Source organism: Cygnus olor, chromosome 2 (assembly GCF_009769625.2).
Source record: "Cygnus olor isolate bCygOlo1 chromosome 2, bCygOlo1.pri.v2, whole genome shotgun sequence".
Lineage (NCBI taxonomy): Eukaryota > Metazoa > Chordata > Aves > Anseriformes > Anatidae > Cygnus > Cygnus olor.
In genome coordinates this window covers 38,315,668-38,339,492 of record NC_049170.1, presented here as the reverse complement: position 1 = coordinate 38,339,492, position 23,825 = coordinate 38,315,668, and the positions used below count along the sequence as shown (strand labels likewise).

At 35.8% G+C, this 23,825-nt stretch overlaps 1 protein-coding gene across 2 annotated transcripts in view; it reads left to right on the top strand.

Moving 5' to 3' along the window:
- The window catches only part of TBC1D5 (TBC1 domain family member 5), a 320,152-nt gene that overhangs the window by 20,338 nt on the left and 275,989 nt on the right, over positions 1-23,825 (top strand). For both annotated transcript variants that reach the window (XM_040546783.1, XM_040546784.1), the window contains exon 2: positions 7,400-7,461. The gene's annotated coding sequence lies outside the window, so the exon portion shown is untranslated. The remainder of the gene's footprint in view (positions 1-7,399; positions 7,462-23,825) is intronic.

The following is a 23,825-nucleotide window of genomic DNA, read 5'->3' as shown; positions in this document are numbered from 1 at the left end:
TTGATGATTTCTAAGCAAATTGGAGCACCTTTGGATGCAGATAGCTAAAGCCTGGGAAAAGTGGTAATCGGATGTAGGGGCATCCAGTGTAGTCTCCTGGTGGAGTTGTACCAAATCTGTGAGACAATTGACATTCATTGGTATTTCTACCATGAAGAAAGGCTGAGAGAGCTGGGGATGTTCAGCCTAAAGAAGAGAAGGCTCCGGGGTTACCTCATTGCAGCTTTTCAGTACTTAAAGGGAGCTTATAAAAAAGATAGAGAGCAACTTTTTGCTCAGTCACATCATGACAGGACAAGGGGGAATGGCTTTAAACTAAAAGTGGGGAGATTTAGGTTAGAGGCTAGGAGGAAATTCTTCATTCAGAAGGTGATGAGGCACTGGCACAGGTTGTCCAGAGAAGCTGTGGATGCCCCATCCCTGGAGGCGTTCAAGGCCAGGTTTCGTGAGGCCCTGAACATCCTGATCTGGTGGGTGACATTCCTGCGTGTGGCAGGGGGCTGGAACCAGATGATCTTTAAGGTCCCTTCCAATCCAAGCCATTCTGTGATTCAGATGAGATTTTTTTCCTCTTGCAAACAGCTTCTTGATGCTCAGCCATAAAGCAGGTTGTATCTGTTTTGAGTTCATGTAGATCTTCATTTTTTACCTTTTTGTTTCTTTACCTTGCTTTTAAGAGCCTTGATATTTTGATCAAATTCCATATTTTTTAGTCCAGTTCTATAAAATATTGTTGTATTTTTTTCTAAACAGTAGCATCTGATAAATGTTTTGCTCTTCTAAGAACTGAAATCATAAATAATAATGGTTATAAAATATGTTCAACCAGCATGCTAACACCCAACCTCAGTTTCTTGCATCTTCTTCAAGAGGAAGATGGAAAGTGATGATTTGACATCCCAAGTTTCCAAGGGCTTGAAATCCCTTGGCCTAAAATATGGTCTTATGCTAAAACGAGTACTGTTTTTGTAGTTGCACTAAATTTATCCACCTAGTTGTGTTAAACTTACTCTCCATTTACATGCTTATTTCCTACTTGTAGAATAATGCAAATTAAAAATAGTGCATAAAAACATCCTACTGTGCAACAGGGCCAGTAGGAAATGGTTTCCTATAGTTCATTGATCTCTATTCCATTTCTTTGACTAAGATTATACAGTGACAGTTGGATGTCATTTGTGTAGAGCCTCTGGATTTTTTTTCCCCAGTTCCCCTTTTCTTGATCCCCTTGAGAGTTTCAGTGATCCAAACTGCCTGTAGTGGTCTGGATGGTGGCATGCTATCACTGAACTCATAATGACCTCTGTTTGGCTTCCATTTGAACACTTTCTAGGTACGTTATTTTCTCATTTTCCCTCATTTCCCAGAATGCATTTGATTGCTCTTCTTTCTACCCATGGCCTTAATTTAACCTCTAACCCTGGAATTTATCATAATCTCAGTTCTTTATGTAAAAGTTGTCATCAGAAGCTGTCACCAGTTTGCTTTATACTTCGTTTCCTCCTGTTTTTTATTAAATACACTGAATAGTTAAGTCAGTGCTGCTTCTAATCATTGAGCCTTTTTATGATGAGCAATTAACATACTTTTTTTTCAAACAATAAGTTGTAAACAACAGGATTTTACTATTTCTTATTTTTCCCCCTTAATCCAAGTTCTGGCGTTCTGGCATCTTGTGAAAATATTGGTATTAATTATAACTTAAATGAATATGCTGCGTTTGTGAGTCAGACTAGGACTGCTTTGGCTCAGGCAGCCCATACTTACACAGTTGTTAAATTTTCATTGTTTTCCTCTGTAGCTGATATGACCAGATTTGTAATTTTTAACACTGTCAGTTTAAAGAAAAGCAGTGGACACTAATCATTTTTGGAAACTAGGAATTACATCTATTTCTAAGTTTATTAGATCTTTACACAAGATGTATATATATCTAACAGATTTTAATTTCAGTGTATTTGTCATAGCTTTTATTTCCTGCTGTTTTATTCTGGTCATTTATATTGAAGTTTCACATATAACTTTAAGATCTTTGCTTCACCTTTCTGTTTATTGTAAGGTCTACCTTGTCTACAAGTGTAAACTTTGTAGCCAGTCTTCAAGGTGGAGGATATCTTCTAGTACTGGATTGTACAAAAATAATCCAGGGGCTTTCTGCTTTGATATCTGTAGTGGTATAACTGAGAGAGTGGTTAGGGTGGGATGGATTTCAGCTTTCTGCAGACCCCTAAACATTTTCATTATGTTCAGCATGAAATCAAGGTCCTTTTAACACCAAGAAGGTGTTTCCCAATAAGAGAAAGACCGAAGATAATTTATTTGCATTATGAGCATTTGCCACAACACCAGACTTGAGATTAAGGAAAATAGCCATTAAGAAAGCAACAGAATCCTATCATATATTTAATACCTATCTCATTATTTTCAGGCTGTAATTAAGAAATTAATTTCTTTTAAAAATCAGAAATGTTCATTATACAGTATTTTGGCGGTTAATGTGCTTGTTCATGACCACAGCTTTAAGTTTCTTCTGTCTGTGAGACCATAGCAGGAACTTGAATCAGCATTATATATCTGAGGTGAATGCTATAATGTGTCAATGCTGCTTTTTTGTTCTGGAGAATGTATCTCAGAATAGATAAATTTCACTTGAAATTGATTGGAGCAGAGAGCCAAAAAGAGATTGGTAGCAGAAATTGAAGTATACGATGCTCATTTAGATGGAAGATGAATAGACTCCACTCCTTGTTCAGTTATTTATATAAAAGAGAAAGATTCTGCATGTTGCAGAAATTAAAATGTCTGTATCAGAATTAAAATCTACTAAGAAAGGGATGTAGCAGCCCTTCCTTGACCAAAACTGGAGCTGTAGCCTTTAGTCCGACAGCAGTTAAGGCCTAAATTGTGCAATAAGACATGATCAGATCCTTTTGAGACTAAGTTGTAATATCCACTCTATTTTATGTGAACATCTTGAAAGCACAGCCACCATTAATTGTGTAACATAATGATTACACACTGCATGAACTTACGCAGTAGTCCTTCGTGTGCAGATTTGTGCAATTTGTAGTTCTGTATTTGATGCTTGAATAAATATGGCATCTGAAGTTAAAATTCAACTGGAAAGAATCATTTTCAGCTGTGTAAAAAAAATTAATCAATTCACTAATACGTTTCGAGATGGCAACAGAAGAATGCTTTGGCCTAAAAACCTTACTGCAGAAACCACATTACTTGAGAAATAAGGGTCTCAAATTTAAGGTTGTACTGTCATATAAGTGGCATTTCTGGGCTTATTAGAGTCAAGAAGTGCATGAGTAAATTTCTTTGCTACTTTAAGGTTCTTCCCTCTTTTTCAATACGTAGATATGAAATAACTGTAAATTAAGTCTTTGTCCAGTCCATTTATTTGAACTGCAATTGTTTCATCATTTCTAATTAATAGAGAATTGTTTAAATAGTGTAGCAGTTGCATTTTTCAACACAACAGAATGGTGTCTTTAGGTGAAAAATCAAAATTTGCTATCAAAAGAAAGATCCCATAGTTGGGAATAGCTCCATGTAAATGTATTATGAAGAAGTCTGTGATAAATACTGCAGATCAGTCCAAGGAAGGGTTAATTGTGAAAACTGATGCAAGTTTTATTTTCTTATGAATCAAGAGGTTGGTAAAATGTATGCTTACTGTTGATCATTAGAATACAAAACTATCTGTTAAAATCAATTAACATGCATATCTGATGACTGATTGTATAAATATGAAAGTCAAATAATTGTAATCGTTAACCATGGCTTCAGGTCATATGAGTTGTCAGCTCAAAAAAACTAGAGGGGAAAATGGTTGATTTGCATATATTTAATGTGGCATGCTGTACATGTGGGAATTTGAGATAAACCTTTCCTAGTAATCTGCTTGTTTTTATCTAAAAATCAGCTAGGAAATGTGGATCGTGACAGCCAAATGAGCCATGTATTGTGTTTGTAGCAGTTGGTCCACTAGTTTGGGCTTTAACATTGTACTATATGTTTTAATATGTTAAAATTGTTATTTTACTAAGAGACAGTTAGAAGAAGCTGGTTTAAAAAGTTTTTCAAAAAATATTCAAAGTTCTTACTAGGAACATACTCAAAGCTATCCCGTAACTGATTGTAAGACTGTGTTACCTTTACAGTTTTTAGAATTAATGTGTATTATGAGCACTTCTTTACTTTTTATGTTAAGAGAAAAATCAGTAAGATAATAGAGATAAAGTAAGATCTTTTCATGATGTACTGTACTGAGTCAGAAAAGTATTTTCTTGTGTAAAGTTGTCAAACAGGTAATTTTGTATTTAATTGATCAATTGTAATAACTAGAGGGAAGGGAGTGTGGCAGAGGAATGAGGCTTCTGGCATGGAAAAGATTTACGTGTTATTTATTTCCCGAATTTAATCCATTAGAGTAATTTTTTTTCATGAATAATGCAAAATATTTTATATAACTTGTAACTCTTCAAAGAATCCTTCAGGTATGAGTCAGAATATAATGGTCAGTACCTCTCCATACCCGTAATTTTGTTAAGTGCATCTGTCTAGTCTTTCTCTGTTCCCATGTGTCTACTCCTGAACATGAAGGAAAAATAAATAAATAAATCTCATGTCCTAAATCTTAAAATTTCTTATTTTTTATTTCTTATTTCTTATTTCTTAAAATTTAATCGCTTCCGAAAATTTTGTTTCATTAGTATGTATTTCGTGAGTTCCAAAGGGAAGAACTAGCAATATCTGAGCTCAGATCATGTGATTTATACATGCAAAGTAGGAAACTTACTGTTAATGGCAGTGTTGAAAGGTGGAGGATAGCAGAAGATTTATTGCTCAGTGCTTTTTACTTTATTATATTATTATAAATAAAGTGAGCTTTTTTATAACTTTGCTGTTGTAAATATTTGATTTTTTTTTTTCTTGGGTGTATGGTACAAACCATTTCCTTGCATTATTACCCAAATCAGCTTTGGTGCCAGCAGCGTGGTCTCCCTCTTGCAGCTGCTGGCTTCTCAGCCTGGGCAGAGTACAGAACTCACACAAATATTTTATTTCTGGTTTGCATCCTTGTTCTGTAAAATACACCTGAATTTTGCTTTAGTCTTCCATTGACCAGTGTTTTACATGCCCTGTTGAGTAAAGGCACTTCTATTATGTTTGGAGGTTGGGGAGAAAAGGGCCAGCAGGCAGAACAGGGGCAAGGAATCAAATCCAGTTTCTATCCTTACCTCTTGTGGAAAATGGAATTTGCATTAGATTGCAATAGAGAGGGAGGTGGCTCTATCTCAGGTCATGGGTTGTTTTACCTTCTCTCTGAGGTGACCTGTCTTTAAGTGATTTACATGTCTACATGAGCAGAACATGAACTATTTGAGCAGAACCCTTTAACTCAGACAAAAACTTGTTACGTGAGGAGGTCAGGTCAAGAACCATAGATTAAAAACCGAAATTAAACATGAAACTAATTGAAAACTAAGCGAATCTTTAAAGGAAAAAAAAAAAGTGTTTTAAGACATCAGTGACTGTAATTACGGTTTTAGCTTTACTGTAACTCATTAGTGAGAAATCAGTTTGCTACCAAAGGCTGCCAGTTTGCCTTCTGAACTGAAGCTGATCTGTGCCTTAGTGGTACTTCCTGCAGGAAATTTCAGCCTGGAGTAATCTCAGGATCGCTGCTGAGCCATTGTGTGCCCCAGTAATCCTGAAAATCTTTTAATGTGTGGAGGAATATACTAGGTTTTCAACAATCTATTACTTAAAAAGACGGGCATTTAGGACATGTTGGATGTGTGCCGGGACTGGATGGGATTTGCAGGCATGGGGTGAGAATGAATTGTCATACTTGAAAAGGAATCTGGAAATCTGGGGAGTAAAAACTCTCGTTTGTCCAACTTCAGGAAAAAAAAAAAATATATATATATATATAGTGAGAAAAATGTGTCTGAGATTGCTTAAAATACAGAAGTTTTTTTGTACTCTTGTGTTTTGGGGTTTGCAATGTTATTAGCTCAAAGGGGAGGTATGCTTTTTCATGATGACTATATTTAGCCAGGAGGAATAGTCTTTTTTAAAGCAAATTGAAATGAGTGTATGAGAGCGTGAAATTATCAGCAGCACTGGTGCACATTTACATTACTTCTACATACTCTTTTGAATGACCACACAACAGAACAAGTACTTCATTTCCACTGTGTTGATTTTTCTTGACAAAACATGGCAGTCTATCCAAAGGAGGGTGTTTAGCCAAGATAAATATAAAATTTATGATTAAGCAAAGTGTTTCCTTATTATAATCCCTAAAGAGAATTTGAGACTTGTTAAATATAATGTGCCCAGGTAGTTTTAAGAGTAAATTATCCTTTATGCTTTTAAATGCTGAAATACAGCAACGGCATCAACCATTAGAGATTTTACCAGCAGAAACAGCACTGCTGGCTGATTTCCTTTGAACCAACTAGCAAGAAATGATGTGTGTATACAATATGTAGTTGTTCGTTAACCTCAGATTTGACATACTCATTCAGTTTTACTGGCGTGTACAGAGATTAAGAATCCAGGTCGGTGGCATGGCTTACAAAACTGTGTTGCTTCCCTGTAATGTGTGGTATGGGAGGAAGCAAATAAACCTTTTCAAGAGAAAGGATAAAAACTGATAATGTGATTACATTTCTGGCACATTTCTTTAAATGTTGTATTTACAGAATACCACTTTGACTGTGTATATGTATATAACTGTACATATATACATATGTGTATATATGTACAGTGTATATACGTGTGTATATATATATATGTGTATATATGTATATGTATATATGTATATATACATATATATATATATATAGTATATATATGTATTTAACCGTAGTGACCATCAGTAATATTCATTACCATAAGTGGAAAATGAAACCTGGTTCAGGAGATGGGTGGATTTTGACATTTGTGGTGTCGGCATTGGCTTTGGAGTGCAGGGCTCTAATTAAATTGTGAAGGCACCGAGATAGTGGAGAGTAAACGGGCTCGCTGTATTCTTTCAAGGACTATGAACTTCCAAAATCAAGGATAACATTAGATGTCAGCCAAGTATTTTGTCCTTCTCATGGTTTGTCTTTACATCTGAATTAGTGCCAGTTTGCACAGATTGTGTGTCAGCTTAAATACAAGAAACAGGCCTCAGTCTGCTTGAACTCGTTCCACCAAAGACTTCTAAAAACTTTTGGTAGTCTGCAAACTGTAATGGTTGTTTCACATTAAGTTGCTTTGTAGAATTATAAAACAGCTTTTCTTGTGCTTTCAAATAAAATGTTGTCATCCACTAATGAATGAGATACCATCTGTAATAATTAAGGTTATTCTACTTGTTTTCCCCCTGCAGCAAAACTTCTGAAGGTTTGCAGAAGATAGTAAGAGAACCACCAAGAAGGCTATTGCAGTATTGTAAGTACTGCGCCCAGGAAAAAAAAGCAACTTGAATTAAGAATGTTGTAAAGAGAATTTCATTTTGGGGGGGCGGGAAATGAGCTACATAAAGAGACTACACGTAAAATACAGAGCAGGATGTATTGTGGCAATCATGTTAATAATTTACAAGGAAAAAACTGCACTCTTGTAAAATCTAAAATTGTATCCTTGTGCAGTATAATCAGGAATTTACCAATAGCAGTGAAAACTATTTCTCTATCCACCAAAGATTGATCTAGTTTATATACATTTGTTTATTTAAAACTATCAGAATTTAGAAAATCATTGTAGTTTTGTAGGTTTGTCATTTGTTTTAGTGACTTATTGTTTAGGTTATTTTGCAGAATTATTTATTTGCTGATTTATTTATGTATTTCATTATTTATTTATTTGATTATTTAGTAAATTATTTATCTGATGAATTATTAATACATCTTCATGACATGCTTTAAATTATTTATAACTTAATTTTGAGTTTATTGCTTTTCGACGCTGCATTGTTACTGACTAGTTTTGATTTTTTTTTTTCTTGGTTCTTGAAAATTAAAGTACTAGCTCTAAGGCAAAAGTATATTCTTTGCAGAATCCATAGATGGTTTTCAATGAAGCAATTTACCATGTAGATACTAATTTTGTTTAGCTTTGTATTGCTTAATATCACTTTTCTACTTACTTAGCTTTTGCTTGTATTATTTCATAAATGTGTCAAGATCAAATGAGTGACCTTTAAGGAGCAAAGATAAATGTTTACCATAAAATGTGTAGAAACAGAGTTGTTCTGTTTTCCCATTATTAAGTACTCTTTAATTATTCTCAAAGTTAAACTGAGATATTTTTGCCCAGATAGAATGGATGCTTTTTAAATGAGCCTCTTGATATTTGAACTAAAACATTTAACTTCTAATAAGAAAATAATAAAATCACATTAATATCTTATATGGAGACTTTCTTCTCATGGCAAGGTTTAAATATCTGGGGAGCAATGACAGTATCTTTAGACACGCAGAAGAAGATACGTGTCGAGGGGGCAAGTGAGGAGGAGTAGGCTTTTTTTTTTTTTTGACCCATGGTGCTTTTTGCATGCATAGGAATTTATAAGCTCCTAAAATTTAGGATCTCTGTGCTGTTGTGTGTAAACTACTGTCAGATTCTGTGTTCACAAAGAATCATTCCTTGTGCACGCGTTTTGTTGTGAAGCCTGTTTTTGCCTTGCTTTCTTTTGGCAGCTAAAAAGGCCTGAGATGTCATCATTTTCTCTGAAGAGGCTTGAGTAAATGTATAAAAACAGAATAAGGGGCAATTTCAGCCTGCATATATGAGCGCTGGCTCTATGGAGTTTAAAACATGTACCTTGGATCAGAAGTGGACTCAGAGTAAATGGTAATGATGCGTTTTTTCAGGAACTGTGAGCCTCTTACACCTGAAGTTACCTGTTCAACTTCAGTTCCTACTGACTACCTCTTTGGGCAGCCTGAAGCCACCTTGTAGGAAAGCGCAGTGACTGTCAGCCCTGTTTCGTAGTGCTGGAAGAGCTGTAACGAAGCGGGCAAAGCAGTAGTTCCTGTGGAAAGGAGCTGTGTGCACAACATGGCCTTTATTCTGTGTTTGGTACTTGAAATGAATTACTATATACTTTAAAGTTTTAACACAGCTTGGAAAGGCTGCATTGTACATTTCAAGTTTCAATGCTGTTGAAATACAGTAGAAATGGCCTCTGTAGACAGGTTTCACTATAGAACTTAAATTATGCATGTGTATATCCAAATTCCTTATTTTGAAATATTGAATGTATGAATATTTAATTTGTATCTTGCTCTAGTATCTTCATATGCTTGCCTTAAAGGAAGCTGTTTCCTTTGATTTATGTACATGGATAAAAATGTGTGTACAGTATGTATCAATGGTTTTTCTCTCTACAGTGTTAGATGAACAGCTTTAGATAATGAAAGCTAGTGATTTTTACTCTGCAGCTTGCTACGGTTGTATAAAACGTAAATTTGTCATATTTGTTCTATTAATCTTACTTGAATTTCAAATTCATTTGCTTTCCAGAAATATTTTTGTAATTACATACGTTAAGAAAAGTCAAGTGTATTAGAGATCTTAATGATGCAGTATTTTTGGTCTGTACGCAGTAACGAAGCCCTGAATATTGTCATTATTTGGGGCAGAGTTCCAATGTGAAATTTGCATTTCTCTTTATTTGAATGTTTTGACTGAAGCCGAGAACTCCAAGGGAGTTCCTGAACGTATACTACTAGTTTGTGACATGCTGTATGAAATTTTGTGCAGTCACTCATATTTCGTTGTGTAAATGAGGTCTTATTGTTCAATAAGCCCCATTATAAGTAATTACAAAGGTAAGTGCTGTCAATGTGTTCTGCCACCGGTTTCTCAGAGTATGAAACACTTCCTGAAATATGTGTTACTACTGTTAGAGGGTAATATAACGCAGCTTCTGTTTTGGCACTGAAAGTAGCTACTTTATAATGATGACAAGTGAAAGTACAGCCAAAGGTCACGTTAAACAAGAGGTTTCTTTAACACCTCACCCATTTTCTGGATATGGTATGAAAATAGTTTTTTATTCCTCTACTCCACGGTATTTTTAAAAAGAAGTTATCCTAAAATTATTTTTTATGACTTTCATATTACTTTATGTTTTAAGAGATGGACTGTGGGATTCTAGCATGCTGACTATGGTGCTATGTATGTGTTTGAAATTAGCTTAAATTTTGGGTGCAATTAGGAGCTATAAGTAGAATTTCAGCCTACTACATTTTCTGTTTTGCAAATTTGCTTAAAGGCATCAGTGAGTTTTCGAAAAATAAGTATTAATGTGTAAAGTGATATTTATTTTGATGTTGCAGGTCTAACTATTATTTTATTTTTTTAATATCCTTTTAAGAAGAAAAATGTTTTTGCAATTTTCAGGGAAAAAAATCTGTTCAGAAATAGAAAAAAGAGTGAACCTATCCATGTTGACAGAAAGTTTCTTAGCTCTGTTTTAAAGAGATCCTGCAAGTAATGCAAAAGGATAATTTCGGCTCTATGCTCAATCAGTTCCTTGTCTTACACTGAAACGGCCAACTGGGGTGCTAAAAAAAAAAAAGCATAATTTAAAAAATGTGAATAGTCATGTCGTAGATCATGAAAATGAAGCTGGCCTGTTTCACTGAGTTTGCTGAACATCTAGGAGATGCTGTTTGGGAAGCCTAAATCTGGTGTGTTATTGATAGGTGTATTTCTGTTCTAATCTAACTCCATAGAAATCGCAGAAGCCATATTAAGCTCTTCTTCAATTTATTCCATACAGATAAAAGAATTTACATCTCATGAGTCATATATTTCCTGTTGTATCTTTAATATATCCATTTTTAGTATTTTTCTTGCTTCTCTTCTCTATTGGTATGCTTAGAGGGTCTGTGTGTAGGAGCTTGTTATTTCACCCGTGAGGCACGGAGGAGTTCAAATCAATAGCAGTGTGTTGTTGACACTAAATGATGTTTCTTCTTGCCACAATAAGACTTGATTTTGTCATCCTAATGACGATAGCATGCTTCACAGAATAGGGATCAGCACTCTCCAGCTCTCACAAGTAGTAAAAAATAGTCCTTCCCTTTGAAGGAAATACTGGAGAAATACTCTAGTATTTGTAACCAAACATACAGTAGCTTTGTAAAACGAATATTCACGTTCTGTTCCACTTTGTGGGAGAACTGTTTTGCAATGCATTGTGGAAATCTGCAGTTAAGGATGTAGGACTGATCAGATTTGACAGTATTAAGGTATGTTGTTTTAAAAAGAGAGAACACATTATGTAAAATAAAAGTTCAGGTAAAATGTGGATCATAGTAAGACCTCGGCTTAAAAAAAAAAAAAAAAAGAAAAGAAATTCTGTATGTTCCTTAGAAAAGTCTTTTCTGTACTGTTCAGAAGGAGAATGTCTGTGGGAGGATGAAGGTATAGCCAGGAAGAAGTTGCATCAGAGGTGCAGTACTGCACTCTATGGCATGGTCACAAAGGAGCGAGCAGTTGTTCTCAACTTGAACTAAGGAGCTCATAGGGAGATGAGAGCTCTAGAAGGATGTGGATTTGAGAGGAAATAATGTAGACATTTGAAGCAATAGCATGATGATAAGAACTTAGGGACGTAATATTGGTAGCAGTAGTGATTTTTTGAGAAGCATAGGCTCTTTTGTGTTGGACATCTGTGAGCAATAGCAGAGATGAATCATCCGATTATATTATTAAAATACCCTGCTCTTTACATATTTCTACATTCATATAAGTGTCTTTCAATGTACGGTAGATGTTTTTTGTTTTTGTTTTTTGTTTCTTTTTTAATCTGAAAGAACGTGAGAGATAGTATGGCTGTATGGTTAAACACTTACATAGTAAATTGTGAAGTTTAGCTTGACTGTTGAACCCCAGCAGCCTGTTCTGTGAAAGCTTTTCAATAGAAAGTAGCTTTATTACTAGTTACGTACATGCATCTTTTCTATTTACACTTTTTCATTCTTTTGTCTTTTTATGCAAAACATGGGTTCTCTAGTTTTCATAATATAAGTTGTATTATCATATTTTGGGATTTTGTTATCTCCCCTTATGCTTATCTCATTTTTTCTCTATGATTTTCATAAAGCCACCTGGCATTAGGTCATATCTGATGGTTTTCCTGGAGAGGAAATGTCTCTTATTCTGCAGGCAGTGAAAAAAATCCTCATAAGACTTACAGTAACTGTTCATATTTTAGTAATGCTAGTAAAAATTGAATAAACTTTAGGCAACCTTCTGGGGGTTTTTTGAATGCACGTTAACTGCAGGAAATGAGTAGTATCCAAAAGACGACGACCGGCAAGTTCAGAATTAGAGATGGCTGAGTTTATCCACATCAAAGCCAGAAGGTTTTTGATGAGTCTTTCTCACTGAAATATGCCTTAATGAATTAAGTAAAGTGTATCAGGAGCAGTTTGCTAGCTTATTTACACTAGCAACACACTTCTACCTCAGATGCGACTTCCTTGCAAAGCGGTAGTCAGAATAGCTTAGTCCTGTTTAAGCATCTCTGTCTTCATTCTGTCCCCAGCACTGAAAGAACCAAAAAAATAAGTTTTGCTGGTGTAACTTCTCCTTATTTGCATAAAGTTAGCACACACACAGAACACCACTAGCATACTCTGTCCTGACACGTGTAGGTAAAGATGTGTACCAGAAAGAGCCTCTAACATCTTGTCAGCAATACAGTGAAGATGCAAGAAGGTCGGTGAAGGAGGCTGTGCTTGTGCGGTGACTTGTCCCTACTGAAACATGTTTTCACTTTCAGCTGAAATTCTGGTCTTGTAAACATTTGTGTGTAACTTATGACAAGCTGATAGTGGCCCTGAAGTCAATGTGTATTGATGTGAAGTTGATGTATAAGCTTTTCCTTGAAGTTTCTCCTAATATGCAGCCAACTAGTGAGATTTTTGCTATTATTTAACTAGATAAATTTATTTTTTTTCTGTTTCTGTGCAGAACTGGTTTTGTTTTTGTACTATGCAACTCCTCACAATGGTATGTCTAAGCTATCTCTTTTTAGTGGATTGAAAACATAAAGCACATTATGGGTTGAAACATCTTACTTCCAAATTTATAAAATAGTTATCTTTAAACAATTTTCTATTTGCTTTGCTATGTCTACTTGTTCTTAATAAATACATGCACTATCTGGGAGTGAAAGTGAAAGCAGTTTGGGACTGAGAAGTCTATTTTGGTAACAACCTGAAAGAACATATTTTGTTTGTCTAAAATCACCTAAAATCTACAGTACTACTCTTAAGACTCTTAGAGACACTTGTAGTGTGTGCATGTGCATGCAATACATTCTTAAAACAATTAGTAAAACTAAAGGCACATCTGAAAGCATATTGTGCGTTTTCAGTGAAACATATTTTGAATAAGTAGCTAATCTGTTGAGTAGAGTTGTCCATGCATTCTAAAGATACTTTTTTCTGTGCTCAGACAAATCAAGATAGTGATCATTTATAATTTCTCGCCTCCATGAAAAGAAGTGATGAATAATATGATTGGAAGGAATGCATGAGTCATGAAATGGGGAGCTGGGCAATCACAGAAAAATTCACTTTAAAAAATCCCTTCTGCTTACCAGGATTTGTGATGCGAGTTCAGTTTTCTGTAACATAATCCAGAGATTATTATGGTAGAGGTTGTAGTAATAGCCTTGGATGGATGAACAACTCTGTAAGTCACTTCTAATATTGCTTGGTGGGTTATAAAAAGGAGTCTTTTAACTCTTAGCTAAAAGTCATTGTGGATATAGGGATGATCAGAGAAGACTTTCTCCTCTGACCCCCATGTGAATGTAAAAATAAAATATCTTAAAATATACAGCAGTTAATATTGAGTGAGTGTAGACCCTCCGGTCCCAACAGTATCTGCACTATTATAAAATAGCTTTTAAGACCTGTTAAAATATTAATAACTTTGTAGAGCACTTCAGAATTTCTTACCTCTACTTCATATTTAAATCTGTGTAGTTAGTCAACATCCATACTCCTTTTCTTGGTTGTACAACTACTGTACACATACAAGAGAGTAAAAACAAGTAGTGAAACTAAATAAATGACTCGATTTGTCATAGCTCCACTCACAAAAAAAAATAAAAATCTTTTCTCCCATACTAAACTCATCAAGCATGTACTACTAAAATATGTCATGGTAGAGTCTTGCACCATCTTTGTGTCCCAGGCAAGACTTGCATAGGCAGCCGTTGTTCTCCCTGCAGTGACTTGGGCTAGGCAGCCTAGCATCTGCCTGTTTTCTATTCAGTGACCCAAGCCAGATTTCTTCAAAGCCTATTGCTGATATTTTCCTTGCAGTCATTCACGTTAATTTCTTCTACATGCTACAGCTGATTGTTGAAAGATTCCTTCCCTTTTTCTGTCCTGAGTCATTCAGACTCAGATAAATTTAAAGAGGTGATTTTTTAAATTCCTGGGTTGTGCTGAGCATAGGATCGTTTGGGTTTTCTTGCTTTAAAGCATGTGTCAGCACTATAGGAAAAGAGCAAATTAGATTTGCTTTCCAAAGAAAAGCTCCGTCTTGCCTTTTGGTCTTACAAAGATTCTTGATCTTAAACTGAGCTAATTACATTCATTTAACTTGGTAAGAGTCAAGGTGAAGCTATTGGTGGAGGCTTGGGACATGCCAGAGTTCAGAAGTGTGCAGAAACTAAAAGGGAGATATTTTGCTCTGTGCATTGTGTGAAAAATGCAAAACACCCTAAATGAGAATAAAAATCTATTAATGATATAAACTTTAATTAATAAGATTAAGCTGTCCTCTGGAAGGCATTAGTGCTGAACAGTTAAATGCAAAATAGTGAAGTTAAGTTCGTTACTTTTGTAGAGATACAGCTCAGCTTTCACAATTGTTGCCAATGGAAATTATGGAAAATCTTTTAGAATGCTAAATGCTTTTCAGTAAAAACAAACATATGTTTGTTTGTTTGTTTTTTATTTTCATAAGACATTCAAATATTAAAGTGAGCCAGAGGTTTTGGGGTCTTTGCATTTTTTTTTATAGTGACTGTATTTTAGGAAAGGCTATGTACCCTGCTTTCATTCTGCAATTTTAAGAATTCATTTGACAAATCCAAAATTATTTATGGGGGCAAATGATTCAGGAAAAAATGCTGTGGCTACTACTGAGTGGCTAGAATTTGCTTTAGCAGCTGAAAATGTGAAGAGCGTAATATGAACAATTTCCCCAGAATAAACGGAAGCGTAGTAAGTAAGGATGATTGATTTGGAGAATCACTTCAGAAACCAAAGGAGGTAGACATGCCCTTTCCCTAGCCATGTGTTATTGCCACTTTTATGCAGGCTGCTGCTTGCGCATCCATGCAGTCGTCTTTTGCTATATTAATTTTAATCTTTATTAATTTTCTAATCCGACTACATTACCATTAGTGCTGGTTCAGGGAAGGAGTGAGAAAAAGACAGCTGAAGAGAACAGGAGGCAGTCACAAACCAATACTCTGAACCAGTCCTGAGCCAGTGCCTAGCTAGGGTAGTAAAAGATCCTGCTGACAGGTATGTAAGATGCACAGGAAATAATTGCTTACTGTCTCTGAGGTTTATCTTCCTGTGCAACAGCAGGACCGCAAATTAGAATGTTTGGTCACTTCAAACTGTGATATACTCATTTCTACTTTTGTTGGTCTTCAGAAAGTGCAACATAATTTTAAAAACAGTTATCTTAGCAGAAAAAAACACTGCAGAAATAAATCTGTATTTTCTGAAAGGAATGAGCCATTTGGCTCAATATGATAGGGATTTTCTTAAGTAACTGCCCTGTGATGCAGTTTCTTCAACGTTCCACCAGTTGTCCAAGGTAAAAACTGATGCGTAATGTATAAGGCTTAGATGATATAGAAATACAAATTTTATTTTACAATTTTTCCTCATATATATCTCCATTAGTTCATTTGTCCTGTAAGCTTTTGGTTCTTAACATTTGCCAAAACTTTTTCATAGAAGGAGATTCTTTCCACTACTTGTACACTTAAGTTATTGATATGAATGAATAAACAAGTGTACTGTGTTCAGAATTTCATGCTTTAGTTAAATTCAAGATACAACTTTGTGTGTGTGCAAATAATGTGATTTTAAAGAAAGTTTTTTGTGGCTATTTCATTAAGATCATGCTATCAAATACAGTGTTTTGTTCACATGATGCTTTCAGACTAAAAAACAATACACACAAAAAGGGGGAAAAAAACAACAAAATAATGCATATGACAATATTTGAAGAAATAAGCTTAATATGGAGATTTGGGAAGACCTATGTTAACAACTTAAGGTCCTCCATAAGCATCTATTGCTGATTTCTGTATAGCACTAGTGATCTGTAAATATCTGTTGAATGCAAATAATTTGAGCAATAACATTTATGGTTTCCCATAAATGACAGAATCACAGAATAGTTGAGGTCAGAAGGCACCTCTGGAGATGATCTAATCCAACCCCACAGCTCAAAGCAGGGTCAGCTAGAGCAGGTTGCTTGGGACATTGTTGGGTTGGGTTTTGAATATCTGCAAAGGTAGAGACTGTGCAACCACTATGGGCAACCTGTTCCAGTGCTTTGATAGTTCTCACTGTAAAAGAAGTTTTTCTTACATTGAAATCAGATTTCTTGTATTTATACCTATTGTTGTCTGTCTGTTCACTCGGTACCACTGGGAAGAATCAGATTCCATCTTCTTTACTCCTTTCCATCAGAAATTTCCACTTACTGTAGTACATATTTGCCTCTTTTGTACTGGGTAGCCCAGAATTGGACACAGTACCCCAGAAACATATCACCAGTGCTGCATAAACGGCAGTAATCACCTCCCTCAGCTTTCTGGTAATGCTCTTCCTAATGCAGCCCAGGATGCTGTTGACCTTCTTTGCTGTGACGACACACTGCTGTCTGATGTTCAAGTAGGTGTCCACCAGGATGCTCTGGTCTTTTTCTGCAAAGCTTCTTTCCAGCCACTTGGCCTTGGGGGGGTTATTCTTAACCAGGTGTAGGACTTTTCATGAGGTTCATCAAAGGTTAAGTGCAATTGCTGTTGGCTCATTTCTGCAGCCTATGAAGGTCCATCTGAATGGCAGCACGCCCATCTTCTGTACCAACAATTCCTCCCGGTTTTGTATTATCTGCAAGCCTACCAAGCCTGCAGTGTCATCCAAGTCATTAATAAAGCTTGTATATAATACTGGCTGCAGTACTGACCCCTGGAGCACACCACTGATGACATCTGGACTTTGTGCCACTGATTAAAAACTTCTGAGTCCAACAGTTTAGCCAGTTGTTTAGTCACAGAATCACAGAATCATCTAAGTTGGAAGAGACCTCCAAGATCACTGAGTCCAACCTCTGTCCTAACACTAACAAGTCCTCCACTAAACCATATCACTAAGCTCTACATCTAAACGTCTTTTAAAGACCTCCAGGGATGGTGACTCAACCGCTTTCCTGGGCAGCCCATTCCAATGCCTAACAACCCTTTCAGTAAAGAAGTTTTTCCCAATATCCAACCTAAACCTCCCCTGGCGCAACTTTAGCCCATTCCCCCTCATCCTGTCACCAGGCACGTGGGACAATAGACCAAACCCCACCTCGCTACAGTCTCCTTTAAGGTAACTGTAGAGAGCGATAAGGTCACCCCTGAGCCTCCTCTTCTCCAGGCTGAACAAGCCCAGCTCCCTCAGCCACTCCTCGTAAGACTTGTTCTCCAGACTCCTCACCAGCTTCGTTGCCCTTCTCTGGACACGCTCAAAAGACAGTAGACTGTACAGCCTGAAGTCTGTATTTCATTGGTGTTAAAAGCTTTACTTGAGGTAAAAACATATACTGCTGTCCCTTTGTCCACAAACGTGGTCATCTTACTGTACATAGAGGACTCTCAGGTCAGACATTACTTCCCCTTCATGAGTCCATGCTTATTCTCCCTGATCGCTTTTTTGTTCTTTGTTTGGTAATGGTTTCCAGGTTTATTTTTGTCATCTTCTTAGTGATGAATATGAGGGTCACTAGCCTTTAGTTCCCTGGATCTTCTTTATAGCTGTTCTTCAAGGTAGGAGTGGCATTTGATTTGCTCAAGTCCTCAGAACCCTGTCCCGGTCAGCACGTCCTTTCAAAGATTATACATATAAAGATTTTATCTTTTGCTGCTGATGCACCAGATGCCCTTCAAATCCCTTTGCATGTTCACCTCCCAACTGGACTTCAGCTTTCTTAACTCTATCCCTGCATTCTTGGACACTGTCTCTCTATTCATTCCTTTTAGGTTTCTTGTCCTTGCTTCCACCTCCTGTGTACTTTATGTTTGAGTTTTGCCAGTTGCTCCTTGTTTACACATTCACGTCTTCTGCCACCTTAGCTTGTTTTCCTGCTTTTTGGGATGAATCATTCTTGAGCTTGGAGGAGAACATTTTTGACAATTAAACAGCTTTCCTAGACTCTTCTGTCCAGAACCATTTACAGGATTCTTCCAAGCATATGTCTCAGCAGGTCAAAGTCTGCTCTGCTGACGTCTACTGATCCTACTTCTTGCTTTTTTCCTGCCTCTGAGGATGCTGAACTCCATCGTCGTACAGTCACTGCAGCTAAGGTTGCCCCCAGCCTTGATATCCCTGATCAGTTCTTCCTTGATTTTAAGTACGCTATCTAGTAGAAAACCTCTCACTCATCAGCTCCTTGACAATTTGTGTAGGGAAGTTGTTATCAGTGCACTCCAGAAAACCTCTGGGTTACTACTTCTGTGCAGTGTTGTTCTTCCAGCAAATACTGGTGTGGTTAAAGTCCACCATGAGTACTGGGGTCTGTAGACATGAGGGGAGTCTTAAAAGTTTTACCCCAGGGTTTGTTCCAGTCATAAATGAAGTTGTTAAAGGTAAAACGAAACTGTTCCTTTTCAAAAGGAAGAAAAGGTAAAATATGTGGAATATGTCAGAAAAACAGTTGTCTGATACTAGGAATTAGTTGTTGGCCTGATAAGGTAGAAGCAATTTGGGGTAGAGATCTTATTTTTACCCAGGTATTGTATATGAAGCAAGAGATTAGCAGATATTTTGCTAAAAAGTTTAGAAAATTGCAACTAAATATTTTTCATTTCTTCATGCATTATTAACAGTGCTTCTGCAAAAACATGATCATCCTCGGTATATCTTTTTGACAAGCCATTCCACAAAAATTTCAACTAACAGATGATTAAATATATGGAAGGAAGAGTGGAGGAGGAAGGGGTAACATGAAAGAATTGCCAAAAATCCTGTGATGCAAGGTTTTTATTTTTGTCACTGATTATTTTCTGATACTGAGTCTTTTTCAGTCTTTTATCTTTAATTTTACTTTTTAAATATATTGCTGTTAACTAGAACTACATCGGAAGTTTAGTTATGTATCTTGTAACTTTAGAGTAGGACTTTTTGTGTATGGTAGAGGCCTCTTGTTTGGAATAACATGGAGCTTTGGAAGACACAATGTTCTAGCTTTCATGCATTGCTCTCAAGTAGACAGCGTTACCATAATCTTAATAATTTGAGAACAGCAAAGGCACAACAGAATTGCATTCCATTCATACAGTACAAGAGGTGTTGCATGTTCCCTATGGTTGTGTCTACTAATCTGCTAGCTAAAACGTGATTAGAAGTTGGGTTGGTTTCTCTCACGCTGCCTTTTTTTTTGCTGATTACAAAAGCAGATTACTCCGTAAGTCTGGGCTTTCCTTACATATAGCATGAGTTTTACTGAACACCTATGCCTTTTATTTGTTGTATAAAATAGCAAAATTATGTTGTTTGCACAACACAATTTTCTGCAGAACACTGAAGAGATCATGGCGTCTACTAGGGTTGGTATATGCTCAGAATGGAATTTTATTTATTCCAGGTATACACTGTACTTCCCTGAGATGTGGGCAACATGAATGAGGCCTGCTTCTGCTACTAAATAATAAACCACCTTTACTCTCTTATGTAATGTCATTTTGTGCCTTACTTCAATTTATTTAATCCTTTTCAGTCTTTGAGGATGATTCTTAAATGTACAAAAAAAAGAAGGCTTTATAGGAGGGTAGACCTAAATGTCTGCAGATAAAGAGCTGTGGTAATGAATATGTTTTCTTTAAAATTAAACTTCTAAGGATTCCTGGCTTGGCTGACCTGACTAGTTGAGTGACTTTTGTGTTAAAATTGAAAATCAGTCAAAAGCCTTCTTCAGGAGAAAGGGGAAAATAGGATATTTTAATCATTTTTTATTCAAGTATTTCTAGGTTGATGTGGTTGACTTTTATTGATGGGACATTTGGGGGTGAGCTGCTTGGTTGTTTTGTTCTGCTTTGTTTTTGTTTTGCTTGGTTGGTTTTGTTGTTGTTAGTTTTGTTTGGGATTATTTTTTCCTCTCCAGAGTCTTCATGTAGTTTTAAGCCTTTATGGCCACTATGTCAGATGACTCAGAGGTCAGTGACTGGCCAGACTTTAGTTTGTAACCCTTAATCAGAGTTATCTGATTCCTAATAGCTTGCATGGATTTTTACAGGCATTGTTTTATAATGAGTATTTTTGTTTAAAATGATTTGCAAGTACAGGTTTTGGAAGGAAGAAAATTTTATGAACATGTTCCTATATGAAAGTCTCCCTCAGTTGTTTTAATTTACTGATAACTTCTTGTTTAAGGTTCCTTTACATAAATTTACCTAACAGGGTTCATAACTTCAGCTTTCTTTCTATACCTTGTAGTCAGCTTTGGTTACCATTTTTATGGTGATGGTGGACAGAAAAAGTCTTTTGGTAGCTCAGGTTAAAATGAAGAATCTTGGAGTTTGAACCAGTGCTTTCTGCCCGAGTGGTAATGTTGGATGCACTGTTCATTTATATAGCCCAGAAAGCATTGCTGTGTGAGTCAGGAGATGAAAAGTTTGGTTCCTGATTCACTGCCACATGCACCCTGTAGCCCTTCTCTGCTTCACTTCTTTATGGTAAAGTGGAGATGACAAATCTACTGAATGGTAAATGCAGATGAAACTGAGCATAATTACTAAGTGTTCCTTTCTTCTACATCTCAAGGTTTTGTCAAAATGTACAAATAGATGTGATGGGAAAAAAAAAGTATGAGGGAAGGAAACTAGAATGATGAAGGTGAAAAATCACACCAAGATGACAGAGAGAAAATCTGTGAACCTGTGCTGTAGGTGAAGACATTTTGTCTAAACTGACTTTTGGGAACATGATTCTTGTTTTGGGATAAGTAAGATTATAAATTTATCCAGTACTGTCTTAGGCACATTTCTTACAAAACAGACATTTTTGATTATAGATAGACCCAGAACTGTTAGGACCAGAAGGAAGTGCTATTTCTTTCTCATACACAGGAAATAGCATATGGGAATTTCTCATACACTTTTTTTCTACTCTTACAGAGACAGGTAAAATTTCAGTGAAACTTCCTCATTGTGTAAATTGTGGCTGATTCCCTGTCTTGTTCCTACAGGCTACATGATACTTCTGCCCCTCTTTTTCAATCTCAATCTCTTTTTATTTTTGTTTTTATTTTTATTTATGTAACCTTTAAAAATAGTCTAAGGCATTGAAGACTCATACTAAGAGAAATGTGTCCAGGTCTATTTTCTGCCCAAGAGCAAATCTATGTATTTGTTCCAAAAAGATTCTATAGTAAGTTTACTTCAAAAGATAAATGACAATACAGCTTTCTGGATCCCATTATGTATAGGACCTATATCCAGAGTGTACAAGCAACAGGCATCATACTTTGGATTTTTTTTTATTTGTCCATAATAAGTACTTCCTTACGAATCTAAGCAGCTGACACTGAGGCCAAATGACTTTTGGCTCTGTGATTTGTTGCTGGGATCAAGTGTGTTTCGCATCTTTGGTAGGCTTCCTGAGAGATGCTCCCTCTTAGCAGAAGCTAAGATCCAAGTTCTTTGAAGTCTTTTTTGGCCCAACTGCTGGGAAAAGCGTAGATATCAATACCTTGCCTGTGATTCAATTTCTTCTTTTTTTTTTTTTTTTTCTATTTACAATATTGCTTTTTGTTAATGTTTGGGACCATTTTGGAACACTGCTTGTCATAGTGATAAAAACAGTCAATCCTTCTGACAGTGTCATTCTCTGAAAAATTTGGGGAGATTTGAATTTGTCATGCTTGCTTGGTTGCAGTAGTTGATAATCTGTGTTTTAACTGAAGGACAGTAAAAAGTCTGTACAGTAGAAATGGAATACAGATTTTACAGTCTCACTAAAAAGAAGAATTGTTGTTTGAGGAAAAACATGATAATTGTTTTCAAATAAGTCATCTTAAATTTCCTGTATTTGTGAAAAATTTTGCACTGTTAAAAGTAGTTTGCAAATATATTTGTGATTTGTATGTCAGCTACTTCGGACTTGTAGTTCATACTGTACTTTTCTCTATATTGAGATTAATGATGAGAAAAAGGGTAAGACATTTTTGTTATGGCCAATTTATTTCATTTCAGACTGTATTATCATTTGGTGAAAGCCCTATTGATTAGCCTTCATAGCTTTACAGAGCTTTTCTTCTAAGCACTTAAAGTTTGAGTTGTCTCAGTCCCATAGGACTGAAAGAAGGCTGTTAGTACCATGAAATTCTTCTTCTGTATGTTTCCAACAGCTTGAAGCCTCTTCTTGGAATGCAAAATATTAGCACGTTAATGTTATTAACCCCTTTAGTACAAAATGCTTTTGGAAGTAAAAATATTTTTTATATCTTCAAAGTCTGGATTGTTTCTTCTATATGAATACAGTTTCTTAAAGCTGAAAAATGTGTTGCTGTGCAGCAAACAGATGCTGCTCTAACAATGCAATACATTATGTACCAAAAATCATCTTGGTTTTAATCATAGATGCTGATTTAATGAGACAAGACTAGCTTACATCAAAAATGGATTTAGGGTGTGATTTTGTTTTCTCTGTGTTTTCTCTACATAATTAATAGGAATATGGTACCTTAAATATTCTGTTTTAAATTTGAAAGTGTACTTTGGTTTCATGCCATTTTATACTCCTGGTTTCTAAATCTACCTTGTATAATGCTCTTTTTTTATTCCTTTTGGTGATACAAACACAAAGGCATTAGTATATCTTGTATTGTTAATGTATTTACAATAAATGAGATATTCCCTTAAAAAGTATTGCCTTTTTTACAGAATCATTCTGTGCATGCTTAATCGTCCCATTTTGGCCACATCTTCTTTTTCATTTGTTTTTCTGAATATTTCCTGTTCAGTGTTTTCATCATATATTTACCATGTGGGATGTGTAAGATGTTTGTAACTAATGCTAGTTTATGGATCAGAAAAACAATTCTAGTCAATGTCTTCAGACATTATCAGTACTTTATATTTTGAGAACACGCCTGGCCCTCTGGGAGCATTTCATTGTTGATATCTCTTCAGTTTAACTTTCATTTTATTCTACAGATATTCTGTAACTCAATGTTAGTTGCTAGCTCTAATCCTTCTATCACCAGATATAAATTTTGATTGACAATTTTACTTTTAGATAAAGTCAGATAATACTAACTTGGGGGGGAAAAAGTCTTCATATTGTGTTTTTAATTCCACTGAACCCAGCAGAGTTAAATGTAGTTTGGATGCACAGGGAAGAATTAATGATTGGAAGATACAGAGTTGGTAAATTATTTATTCTGGCCCTGAGGAAGCTGAAAAGCTGAGTGAAAGACTAATAAATCATTTGTGGTAGTGCTGGTTGTCACTTCCAATTATTTTAGACGGTTTTGTGATAAAC